Source organism: Anomaloglossus baeobatrachus, chromosome 9 (assembly GCF_048569485.1).
Source record: "Anomaloglossus baeobatrachus isolate aAnoBae1 chromosome 9, aAnoBae1.hap1, whole genome shotgun sequence".
NCBI lineage: Eukaryota > Metazoa > Chordata > Amphibia > Anura > Aromobatidae > Anomaloglossus > Anomaloglossus baeobatrachus.
In genome coordinates, this window is record NC_134361.1 from 229288713 (window position 1) to 229301067 (window position 12355).

At 46.6% G+C, this 12355-nt stretch overlaps 1 long non-coding RNA gene across 2 annotated transcripts in view; it reads right to left on the reverse strand.

Annotated features, from left to right (window-relative positions):
* The window catches only part of LOC142251693 (uncharacterized), a 52695-nt gene that overhangs the window by 23017 nt on the left and 17323 nt on the right, over nucleotides 1-12355 (reverse strand). Inside the window, exon 2 of one of the 2 annotated variants that reach the window (XR_012725327.1) lies at nucleotides 9944-10000. This is a non-coding gene — a long non-coding RNA (uncharacterized LOC142251693). Of the gene's footprint in view, nucleotides 1-1708; nucleotides 1928-9943; nucleotides 10001-12355 lie in introns of those variants that run through there. The other variant, XR_012725328.1, reaches the window with a different exon arrangement.

Genomic DNA, 12355 nt, shown 5'->3' on the forward strand with positions numbered 1-12355 from the left:
AGAGGACCCTGCCTGCGAGGGCTCACAGTCTACAGGAGGAGAGAGGACCCTGCCCACGAGGGCTCACAGTCTACAGGAGGAGAGAGGTCCCTGCCCGTGAGGGCTCACAGTCTACAGGAGGAGAGAGGACCCTGCCCGCGAGGGCTCACAGTCTACAGGAGGAGAGGACCCTGCCTGCGAGGGCTCACAGTCTACAGGAGGAGAGAGGACCCTGCCCACGAGGGCTCACAGTCTACAGGAGGAGAGAGGACCCTGCCCGTGAGGGCTCACAGTCTACAGGAGGAGAGAGGACCCTGCCCGCGAGGGCTCACAGTCTACAGGAGGAGAGGACCCTGCCTGCGAGGGCTCACAGTCTACAGGAGGAGAGAGGACCCTGCCCACGAGGGCTCACAGTCTACAGGAGGAGAGAGGTCCCTGCCCGCGAGGGCTCACACTCTACAGGAGGAGAGAGGTCCCTGCCCGCGAGGGCTCACAGTCTACAGGAGGAGAGAGGACCCTGCCCGCGAGGGCTCACACTCTACAGGAGGAGAGGACCCTGCCTGCGAGGGCTCACAGTCTACAGGAGGAGAGAGGACCCTGCCCACGAGGGCTCACAGTCTACAGGAGGGGAGGGGACCCTGCCCGCGAGGGCTCACAGTCTACAGGAGGAGAGGGGACCCTGCCCGCGAGGGCTTACAGTCTACAGGAGGAGAGAGTACCCTGCCTGCGAGGGCTCACACTCTACAGGAGGAGAGGACCCTGCCCGCGAGGGCTCACAGTCTACAGGAGGAGAGAGGACCCTGCCCGCGAGGGCTCACAGTCTACAGGAGGAGAGAGGACCCTGCCCGCGAGGGCTCACAGTCTACAGGAGGAGAGAGGACCCTGCCCGCGAGGGCTCACACTCTACAGGAGGAGAGGACCCTGCCCGCGAGGGCTCACAGTCTACAGGAGGAGAGAAGACCCTGCCCGCGAGGGCTCACAGTCTACAGGAGGAGAGAGGACCCTGCCCGCGAGGGCTCACAGTCTACAGGAGGAGAGAGGACCCTGCCCGCGAGGGCTCACACTCTACAGGAGGAGAGGACCCTGCCCGCGAGGGCTCACAGTCTACAGGAGGAGAGAAGACCCTGCCCGCGAGGGCTCACAGTCTACAGGAGGAGAGAAGACCCTGCCCGCGAGGGCTCACAGTCTACAGGAGGAGAGAGGACCCTGCCCGCGAGGGCTCACAGTCTACAAGGGATAGGTGAGGATACAGTAGGTGAGGTTTATGCTGCTCTCAGATTAGGTGGCAAAAACCTGGTGACAAGATTCCCTTTAAACAAGTTAAAAGTTGTTGTCCATGATTATGAAAACATGGCTGCCCTCTGCCATGTGGTGGTGGTGGTCGGTCTCCAAGGCAACGAGCTGTAAACAAAACTTACTATCTTAATAATGGCTGAAAATCATAATATACAGTAAATTTCTTGTATTTCCAACACTACTCATCTATTTATGGAGACTCCCTCGAAGAGCAATTAGTGCGCTGGCCCTTTAAATTCTAACAATGTCATTTGTATCCATAGTGTCCGTTTACCATAGGTCTTAGTCGTTGCTTTCACGTTTTATGCCTTGTAAATAAGGAGGACATTATGGCCGCAGCATCTTCTCCAGACGTCGCCGAATTATCTTATTTGGTACCAAAAATAAACTGAGGGGAGATGGATTTTTTTGCGCGAGACGAGAGATTTCTCACCTGCAGTTCTATATGCTAATGAGCCGCAATGTGATGTTTATAGCCGGGCGTGCGGGCGTATTGTATATACAATTATTAGCTATTTAAATTCTGCAAAACTGCAGATTGTAAAAATTTTATGCATGTTACATATTTAAGATGTATCCCCCCAAGGCTGCTCCAGGCAGCGGCTACAAACTAGAAGAAGATAAACAGGCTGCACAGACAGCGGAAACTGCGAGCGGGACGGCCTCCATATTTACTAGGCCTCATTCCACAGAGTGAAGCAGTTACCCCTAGCAACCAATCAGATTCCAGCTCTCATTTCTCAGGAGGCTTTTGTAGAATGAAAGTTGTGACCTGATTGGTTGCTATGGTCAATGGCTCCACTCCATAGCAACCAATATGGCCCATTATGTACACGCTTTCCTTTCAAACATATTGGCAGCCATATTGCCTTACAAAATAACCTGTCCCCATGTGCCCCAATAGGGTGTAACGTCCACATAGAGGTGGGGTCACCTGCCAAAATAAAACCCAATCTATTCATGTTTACCTGGTCGGCCATCTTTTAAAAGGCCGGCGTCTAATATTTACTTTCACTAATGGGGGAAAATGAAAATCCCCCGGGTGATCATGAGAGGGAATCTGGGAAATAACAAGTGACCATGGCAAAAGGTGGTGCTATGACCGCCAAGGCAGACCCCAGAGGGGTTGTCACCCAGCTTTCCCAGAATCCGATAGGACTACTAGGGTGGTTGTCTGCACCAAACAGGCTGTGACCGCCATGGCAGACATCAGAAGGGTTGTCACCCAGCTTTCCCAGAATCCGATAGGACTACTAGGGTGGTTGTCTGCACCAGACAGGCTGTGACCGCCATGGCAGACATCAGAAGGGTTGTCACCCAGCTTTCCCAGGATCCGATAAGACTAATAAAGCGCTATTACACTTATTCACAGGTGGTTGTCTGCACCAGACAGGCTATGACCGCCATGGCAGACCCCACAGGAGTTGTCACCCAGCTTTTCCAGAATCTGATAAGACTTCTAAAGTGCTATTATACCTATTCACATGTGGTTGTCTGCACTAGGTGGGCTATGACCGCCAAGACAGACCCCAGAAGGATTGTCACCCAGCTTTCCCAGAATCCGATAGGACTACTAGGGTGGTTGTCTGCACCAGACAGGCTATGACCGCCATGGCAGACCCCACAGGAGTTGTGACCCAGCTTTTCCAGGATCTGATAGGACTTCTAAAGTGCTATTACACCTATTCACATGTGGTTGTCTGCACCAGATGGGCTATGACCGCCATGGCAGACCTCAGAAGGGTTGTCACCCAGCTTTTCCAGGATCCGATAGGGCTACTAGGGTGGTTGTCTGCACCAGACAGGCTGTAGCCGCCATGGCAGACCTCAGAAGGGTTGTCACCCAGCTTTTCCAGAATCCGATAGGACTAATAAAGCGCTATTACACTTATTCACAGGTGGTTGTCTGCACCAGACAGGCTATGACCGCCATGGCAGACCCCACAGGAGTTGTCACCCAGCTTTTCCAGGATCTGATAGAGCTACTAGGGTGGTTGTCTGCACCAGACAGGCTGTGACCGCCATGGCAGACCTCAGAAGGGTTGTCACCCAGCTTTTCCAGGATCCGATAAGACTAATAAAGCGCTATTACACCTATTCACAGAAAATAAAGCAATTTTGCAATAGATTATATAAAAACCTGCTGTTTTGTGTATACAGCACCTATGTACGTGTCCATACCGGCTACACACAAAGCTGTTACCGCCTAATCCTTTAGTCTTCCATTACTCCACACTTTTGGCCCCCCTCTTCTTAGACAGTAGAAAAAAAGGGCAAAAATATAAGGTTTGTAGTCTGTAACCATAGCGATAAATCTTTCTGCAGAGGAGCTGTATACACAAAACGGTTGGAAACTTTTTATTACGACTATAGGCTAAGTTGCTTAATCTTCTAGTTTACGTACAGGTGCAAAAGTATACACACCCTTATTTTGGCATCAGAGGTCCCTTTTTTTTTACCATATCAGTTATGTTTAACAGTTGTATCCCAGAAATTTTGTTTCCTTCCCGCAGGCAGTAAAGGAGGTGAGATATGGAGGTGAGGAGGGCGCATGTGATGGCAGTGATGTACCATACATGCAACGAGTGTCACCCAGCTTTCCGAGGCCCCTGAATTTCAAATCTGTCTTAAGTTAGGCCTATATAATATATCTAATTACAAACTTATACGTCTTATTCAGGGCTCTAGAAAAGTTGGGTGACATCCTCTGCAGGACATGCAGTAACAGCCATAATGTCAGAAAGCAGAGGACGATCTACTTTCTGTATAAACGCCTTCCATTTCTCCACAATCTCTCCTTGCTGTTATTGAATAGTTTCCTCTCCTGCGATCATCACAAGTCTGAGACATAGTGTCATCCTCTGGAGGTAAATGACGATGGTTTCCATTCACTGACAACAAGCAGAAATCTTTCATCCATGACTCTCTCCCACAAATTCGGCCACTTTTCCAGTTTCAAGCAAAGAATAGATGCTCAATAATGAAATTTTCTACCGATTCCTAATAAGTTTTGTGCGTCAAATGCACATAATTTCCAAAATCTCTGCTTGTTGTCAATGAATGGAAACACTGATCTATCCAAAAACCATTTTGATGCTCTCCTATCAATTATTTTTTTCAAGCCAAGTAATAATATCCAGTGTGTGTTTATGCACTTGGAGCAAGCAGAGATCTTGAAAAAACAAAACATTTCTTACAAATTCAGAAGTTTTCCTTATATAATAACTATTTAAATTTTTATAAAAGACCCTTTAATTTGCAACACCAGGACCCACTCTATAAAGGGCCCAGTGCCAACACCAGGACCTAGTCTATAAAGGGCCCAGTGCCAACACCAGAACCTAGTCTATAAAGGGCCCAGTGCCAACACCAGGACCCACTCTATAAAGGGCCCAGTGCCAACACCAGGACCTAGTCTATAAAGGGCCCAGTGCCAACACCAGGACCCACTCTATAAAGGGCCCAGTGCCAACACCAGGACCTAGTCTATAAAGTGCCCGGTGCCAACACCAGGACCCAGTCTATAAAGGGCCCAGTGCCAACACCAGGACCTAGTCTATAAAGTGCCCAGTGCAACATCAGGACCTAGTCTATAAAGTGCCCGGTGCCAACACCAGGACCTAGTCTATAAAGGGCCCAGTGCGAACACCAGGACCTAGTCCATGAAGTGCCCAGTGCCAACACCAGGACCTAGTCTATAAAGTGCCCAATGCAACACCAGGATCTAGTCTATAAAGTGCCCGGTGCCAACACCAGGATCTAGTCTATAAAGTGCCCGGTGCCAACCCCAGGACCTAGTCTATAAAGGGCCCAGTGCAAACACCAGGACCTAGTCTATAAAGTGCCCAGTGCAACACCAGGATCTAGTCTATAAAGTGCCCGGTGCCAACCCCAGGACCTAGTCTATAAAGGGCCCAGTGCGAACACCAGGACCTAGTCTATGAAGTGCCCGGTGCCAACCCCAGGACCTAGTCTATAAAGGGCCCAGTGCCAACACCAGGACCTAGTCTATAAAGTGCCCGGTGCCAACACCAGGACCCAGGACCTAGTCTATAAAGTGCCCAGTGCAACACCAGGACCTAGTCTATATAGTGCCCGGTGCCAACCTCAGGACCTAGTCTATAAAGTGCCCGGTGCCAACACCAGGACCTAGTGTATAAAGTGCCCAGTGCAACATCAGGACCTAGTCTATAAAGTGCCCGGTGCTAACACCAGGACCTAGTCTATAAAGGGCCCAGTACGAACACTAGGACCTAGTCTATGAAGGGCCCGGTGCCAACCCCAGGACCTAGTCTATAAAGGGCCCAGTGCCAACACCAGGACCTAGTCTATAAAGGGCCCGGTGCCAACACCAGGACCTAGTCTATAAAGGGCCCAGTGCAACACCAGGACCTAGTCTATAAAGTGCCCAGTGCAACACCAGGACCTAGTCTATAAAGGGCCCAGTACGAACACTAGGACCTAGTCTATAAAGGGCCCGGTGCCAACACCAGGACCTAGTCTATAAAGGGCCCAGTGCAACACCAGGACCTAGTCTATAAAGTGCCCGGTGCCAACACCAGGACCTAGTCTATATAGTGCCAACACCAGGACCTAGTCTATAAAGTGCCCGGTGCAACACCAGGATCTAGTCTATAAAGGGCCCAGTGCGAACACCAGGACCTAGTCTATGAAGTGCCCGGTGCCAACACCAGGACCTAGTCTATAAAGGGCCCAGTGCCAACACCAGGACCCAGTCTATAAAGTGCCCAGTGCCAACACCAGGACCTAGTCTATAAAGTGCCCGGTGCCAACACCAGGACCCAGTCTATAAAGTGCCCAGTGCCAACACCAGGACCAAGTCTATAAAGGGCCCAGTGCCAACACCAGGACCTAGTCTATAAAGGGCCCAGTGCCAACACCAGGACCTAGTCTATGAAGTGCCTTGTGCCAACCCCAGGACCTAGTCTATAAAGGGCCCAGTGCCAACACCAGGACCTAGTCTATAAAGTGCCCGGTGCAACACCAGGATCTAGTCTATAAAGTGCCAACACCAGGACCTAGTCTATAAAGTGCCCGGTGCAACACCAGGATCTAGTCTATAAAGTGCCAACACCAGGACCTAGTCTATAAAGTGCCAACACCAGGACCTAGTCTATAAAGTGCCCGGTGCAACACCAGGATCTAGTCTATAAAGTGCCCGGTGCAACACCAGGATCTAGTCTATAAAGTGCCAACACCAGGACCTAGTCTATAAAGTGCCCGGTGCAACACCAGGATCTAGTCTATAAAGTGCCAACACCAGGACCTAGTCTATAAAGTGCCAACACCAGGACCTAGTCTATAAAGTGCCCGGTGCAACACCAGGATCTAGTCTATAAAGTGCCCGGTGCAACACCAGGATCTAGTCTATAAAGTGCCAACACCAGGATCTAGTCTATAAAGTGCCCAGTGCCAACACCAGGACCTAGTCTATAAAGTGCCAACACCAGGACCTAGTCGATAAAGTGTAAACACCGGACCTAGTCTATAAAGTGTCGAGTGCCAACACCAGAACCTAGTTTATAAATAATAATATTTATTCATTTATATAGCGCTGTTAATTCCACAGCGCTTTATATACAATTGCAACACTGTCCCCATTGGGGCTCATAATCTAGGTTCCCTATCAGAGTGTGGGAGGAAACCGGAGAACCCGGAGGAAACCCAAGCAAACACGGGGAGAACATACAAACTCTTTGCAGATGGCGTCCATAGTGGGATTTGAACCCAGGACCCCAGCGCTGCAAGACTGCAGTGCTAACCACTGAGCCGCCACAAGACTGCAGTGCTAACCACTGAGCCACCACAAGACTGCAGTGCTAACCACCGAGCCACTGTGTTGCCCCGTGCCAACACCAGGCCAGTGGCATCAAGAATTGCCTAGTCCCTTTTCCTTATGGACTAATGGGGCCCTAAATATTGCCTTGGGGCCCCCTCCCTGGCTGTAATGGAGGCCTGTCTTGGCCCAGGTGATCAGTTTCCTCGGATCCTTGTGCTCCCTCCTCCCAGCTCCGCCGCTCGGGGGCAGAAGGTGAGTTGAAGGGGAAATGGAGCCGCTCGGTTGTGCTATTTCTGAATCTCCGCAGATGGTTGTGAAGTTTGACTCAGATTGGGCGCCGTGCCACGTAATAACTGTTCAAAAACAAGGGCATAAAATATTAACAACGCAGCACAATAGGATTTTAATTTAGCTTCTGCAATGAATTGGTCTATAGCAGAACGCCAAATGGTCAGGACGCGCCGCGCATTGTGCAGCGAGACTATTCCTAGCACGAGATGGGAGATATTTGTGGGATCGGGCTCAATGGTGGAAGATGAAGGCGTGATGCACGAGGCACCCCTTCACTGCCGGCGGGGATGTACCAAGACCTCATATTCTCTATTCTGGGGGTCCACATCCTCTTTCTGCCACGTAACACCAAATGGCCTGGAATTGTGGGCGAGTGCCACTTTAAACCGTCTTGGCTGGGCGTCCAACCTCCAGGACCCCCAAAGATTCCAAAAATGGAGGCTTTGAAAAGCCACATGTGAATGGAATGGATGATTGACCATCTCTTATTTCACAGAGGACTCCTGACAGCCCTGGTTCTGTGGTCAGTGAGGGTCCTAGTGGCGGTCAGACCCCAAAGATGATAACGTCCAAACTTGAGACACTCTCTTTAGGCATAAGTTGTGTATATAGTTTTGAGAGGTGTATATTGGGACTGCACACTATGTTCACAGTTACACACTATATCCTATGCTATAGCATATAGTGCGGAGCTCAGAGCGTATATTTATTATATAGTTTGGAGTCCATGCTGTATACGATATACACACCACCATACTGTATACACAGCTTTACACTATATTGACACACTGCACCACACAGCATGATATATCATGTACACAGTTCCACACTATATACTTTATTAAGCTTTATATAGCACATAGGATACATAACATTGTATCCTAGATTGCTGTATACATCACCTAGGATATGCTGAAATTACTGTATACATTATATAGTATCCTAGATTGCTGTATACATCACCTAGGATATGCTGAAATTACTGTATACATTATATAGTATCCTAGATTGCTGTATACATCACATCGGATAAACTGAGACTGCTGTATACATCCCAGTATCCTAGATTGCTGTATACATCACCTAGGATATGCTGAAATTACTGTATACATTATATAGTATCCTAGATTGCTATATACATCACATAGGATATGCTGAAATTACTGTATACATCACATAGTATCCTAGATTGCTGTATACATCACATCGGATAAACTGAGACTGCTGTATACATCCCAGTATCCTAGATTGCTGTATACATCACCTAGGATATGCTGAAATTACTGTATACATTATATAGTATCCTAGATTGCTGTATACATCACCTAAGATATGCTGAAATTACTGTATACATCCCATAGTATCCTAGATTGCTGTATACATCACATCGGATAAACTGAGACTGCTGTATACATCCCAGTATCCTAGATTGCTGTATACTGAGACTGCTGTATACATCATAGTATCCTAGATTGCTATATACATAAAATAAGATACGCTGAAACTGCTTTATACATCAGACAGTATCCTAGATTGCTGTATATATCACATAGGATACACTGAAACTGCTGTATACATCACATAGTATCCTAGATTTCTGTATACATCACAGGGTACGCTGAGACTGCTGTATACATCACATAGGAGACACTGAGATGACTATATTCATTACATAAGACGCTGAGACTGCTGTATATACACATCATATAGGAGACACTGATGCTGCTGTATACACATCACATAGGATATGCGGAGACTCTGTTGTATACATCATATAGGCCCAATCTCCATAACTTACATTATGGTTGTGACTGCAGAGCTACAATGGAGGGAGCAGGACAGGAGAGCAGAGCTCACAAAGAACATCCTGATGCTGGCATTGAGCAGCTTTGGACTTTAAACACCACTCCGACTTTTTTTTTATTGCCCCGATGGAGTGGTGTTTTAAATGCAACCCCCCAACCCCGTGACTGACACTCACTTTCCGGTGGCTTCACCTGCTAACGACACAGCTCTGTCGAGCTCCAGTGATTTGTGACCTGCCAGTGTTTAATGGAGTACGTTGGAGGTCACAAATCAATACATCTGGCCCTCATAGAGATGCATTGAGAGCTTGTGACTTCTGACCAGACGTTACAAGATGGCGCTGCGGGACCGCAACGGCGTCGGTGAACATTGGAGATGCCGGAGGGTTAGTATAAGACCGGGAGGAAGGGCCTGGTGCTGCTGTCCATATTTTGGCCAAGTCAAACTACCCTGCCATTCATCAATGCCAAGATTGGTCACATACCACCTCCTTGTAGACCTCGCTTGTAAGCATAAGATATTGCCCTGTATCTTAGAAGTTGGTGATGAGACTTTCCGAGGGGTGTACATCAAAAAATAGAACGTGAAGGTCCGAATTGGGGACCCCAGAACAATATAGGTTTATATTCTGCTATCTGAGATCCTTGGGGGAGGTACCTGATACCCCAGACCCCGCCCCCACACAACTGTAACATTTATTACTTTTGCTTGAACTTTTTCTTTTACGCAGTTAATCCAATCAGTAAAAATACTGCAGAATTTTTCCATTACCTTATCTGGCCAGGCGAGCGCCATGCGGCCCTGGATCTTCAACATTTAATTTCATATCTGCAAAATAGATCACATTTTTCTTTTGTCACTTTTTTTTTTTAATTTCTCCCCTATGACAAATGGCATTTAATGGGAGAATGGTTGTGTTAATGTCGTCGCTGGCATTCTGTTAAAATATGGTACATCACTAAATAATTGAGCTGGCGAGACAAGTCGGGATTGTGCGGTTCCTCCGCAGTGTAATTAATAGTCTTACGATTAAATATGAAATCATTCACTGCTATCAATAATGTAGACACTCGGGGAGAGGCTCCGTCACTTCACTGCTGCACACTCCACACGCAGCAGTATCATCCGGACTGGCACTTACTTTTCATGTATATATATTTTTTTTATTTTTTAACTTTTATGTTTCTGGTCATGATCCCATAAAGCAGGAACGCTGCTTTTGATACTTAGGATTTTTTGGGGTTGTCAAAATTAAGAAGGGGATTGACATGGGGTGGAAAGTGTGTAGCATGCATGGTGCTTTTGCAAACATGTCAAATTTTAAAGATTCCTAGAAGCAATGCATTAAGTGGCACATCTCCAGCCCAAGACATCGAAATAGACCCCTCATCACCCCCCCCCCGAAAGAATAGAGACCACTGACCAGAAACCTAAGTAAATACACACACTCAGGGCTGATTCTAGTTTTCTGGCTCTCCACAGTGTAATAAATGTAATTCCATCATTGCTTTCTGGATTTTTCTTTTATGGTACCCTTAAGGTTCTTGAACCTGTAATCGTCTGATTGCTTATAGTATATACTGTAATACCACAATATTCCAGTATAGTAGATAAATCATTGTCTCATATGCAGAAAGAACCATTATCAGTAAATATAGTACAAAAACCACCATCATAAATACAGCACCTGAACTACCATCAGTACATAAATACAGCACCTGAACTAACATCAGTACATAAATACAGCACCTGAACTACCATCAGTACATAAATACAGCACCTGAACTACCATCAGTACATAAATACAGCACCTGAACTACCATCAGCACATAAATACAGCACCTGAACTACCATCAGTACATAAATACAGCACCTGAACTACCATCAGTACATAAATACAGTACCTGAACTACCATCAGTACATAAATACAGCACCTGAACCAACATCAGTACATAAATACAGCACCAGAACCAACATCAGTACATAAATACAGCATCACAACCATTATGAGTATGAATACTCTGTGAGAGGAACAAAATTATAATCTTGTGATACCTTTTAATGGGTAACTAAAATAGTTAAAATAATTTAGTTAGCCATTAAAAGGTATCACAAGATTATAATTTTGTTCCTCTCACTGAGAATATTCAATAATTTTTCAACTGGCTAACACGGTACCAAAACCTTTTCACTTGTAACTGAGTATGAATACAGCACTTCAAACATTGTCAGTACATTAATACAGCATCAGAAACATCATCAGTATATGAATACAGTACCTGAACCAATGTCAGTACAAGAACATAGCACCTTAACCACTGTTAGTACACAAATACAAAAAAACCTCACCAGAAGAAAAGGAACCAGCCAACACAGGTCAACATGCCAGATGCAGTCGCAGGATGCAGCCGGCTCCTTATGATGAAGGTGGGAGTAGACAGGTGCAGAATACCAAAAAGACAACCACTCACAACCTACCAACTCATGGAGGGGGTGGAGGCTGGTATTAAACATGCACACTAATGAGGTTTTACATAGGGCGCCAGTCACACAGGTATGTGCAAGGCACAGCGTCTGGCTTACAGCCTATTGATGACATCCTTCTATTAGATTAGGCGGGCTGCCCAGCACCATATAAGTGCATTGACACACAGGACAGACATCCCAATGGGCCGGCTGCATCCTGTGGAAAATTGTGCAATAGAAAATGATATAAAATGATAATAAATGTGAGGTATTAGTTATATTTTGGCCAAAATACATAAGCTCGTAACCCAAATGTCAAGCGTCCCTACGCTTACGAGTCCCTACACTATATTTAAAATAATTCACCAAAAAAAAGGACAAATTCAGAAAAAAAATTAAAAATAAAAATAAAAACTCACCAGAAAAAAAAGCCACCAGCCAACACAGGTCAAAATGGTAGATGCACTCGGAGGATGCAGCCAGCCCCTTATGATAAAGGTGGGAGTAACACAGGTGGTAGGCTGTGAGTTTTTGTCTTACTCCCACCTTTATCATAAGGGGCTGGCTATATCCTGCAAGTGTGTCTGCCATTTTGACCTGTGTTGGCTGGAGGCTTTTTTTCTGGTGAGGTTTTTTTTTTCTGAATTTATGTCCTTTTCAGTGAATTAGTACAGGAATACAAAACCATCAGTACATGAATACACCACCAAAACCAA